The sequence below is a fragment of the Protobothrops mucrosquamatus genome, unplaced genomic scaffold (assembly GCF_001527695.2).
Source record: "Protobothrops mucrosquamatus isolate PMUCROS unplaced genomic scaffold, P.Mucros_1.0 scaffold4218, whole genome shotgun sequence".
NCBI lineage: Eukaryota > Metazoa > Chordata > Lepidosauria > Squamata > Viperidae > Protobothrops > Protobothrops mucrosquamatus.
The window spans coordinates 60765-61979 of record NW_015390140.1 but is presented as its reverse complement, the minus strand read 5'-3'; positions in this window follow the sequence as shown (position 1 = coordinate 61979).

Here is a 1215-nt window from a genome sequence, read left to right as displayed (position 1 = left end):
GGAGGGAGGGAGGGAGGGAGGGAGGGAGGAGATGGGGATGAGAAGAAGGGAGGGAGAGGCAGGGAGGGAAGGAGGGAGGGAGGGAAGGAAGGTAGGTTGTTGAGACTCTAGAAAGAGTGCAAAGAAGAGCAAAAAAGATGATTAGGCTTCCCCATTAACTTTGCTTGTCAGAAGGTCGCAAAAGGGGATCACATGACCTCGTAAATATGAATCAGTTGTAAGTCCAGGACTCCCTGTATTATTACAAGAGAGAATTTTGTTGCCACAGGAACTGATTGAAAGGAGGAGTGAGTTCTAATTCTCCCTTTTCTTGCAGAGCAAAAGAAGCAGAAAGACGGACATATTCCTTTGGTGAGTTCCTTTTTACTTCTCAAAATTGAACCACATCACCCTGGCTACTCCTGCCTGGTGTAGCAACAGTCCTCGATTTACAACAGTCCATTTAGTGACCGTTCGAAGTTACAACAGCACTAAAAAAATGACCTAGGACCGTTTTTCACACTTACGACCGTCGCAGTGTGCCCATTGGTCACGGGATCAAAACTCAGACACTGGGCGAGTGACTCATATTTATGACGGTCACACAGTGTCCCCTGGGGGTCACATGATCCCCTTTTACGACCTTTAGGCCAGCAAAGTCAATGGGGGGAAGCCAGATTCACTTAACAACCGTGTGACTCACTTCACAGGCTTAAGTGACTCACTTAAGAGCCGCGGCAGGAAATGTCGTTAAATGGGGCGAAAGTCACTTAGCAAATGTCTCGCTTAGCGACAGAAATTTGAGGCCCAATCGTGGTCATAAGTCGAGGACTACCTGGACCAGGGGTGGGGAACCTTGGCTCTTTTATGACTGGTGGACTTCAATTCCCAGAATTCCTCAGCCAGCATGGGGGAACTATGGCCCCTTCATGACTTGCGGACTTCAATTCCCAGAATTCCTCAGCCAGCATGGGGGAACTATGGCCCCTTCATGACTTGCGGACTTCAACTCCCAGAATTCCTCAGCCAGCCTGGGGGAACTATGGCCCCTTCATGACTTGCGGACTTGAACTCCAAGAATTCCTGACCCAGCGTGAGGGAACTATGGCCCCTTCATTACTTGTGGACTTCAACTCCCAGAATTCCTCAGCCAGCATGGGGGAACTAGGGCCCCTTCATGACTCGCGGACTTCAACTCCCAGAATTCCTCAGCCAGCATGGGGGAACTATGGCCCC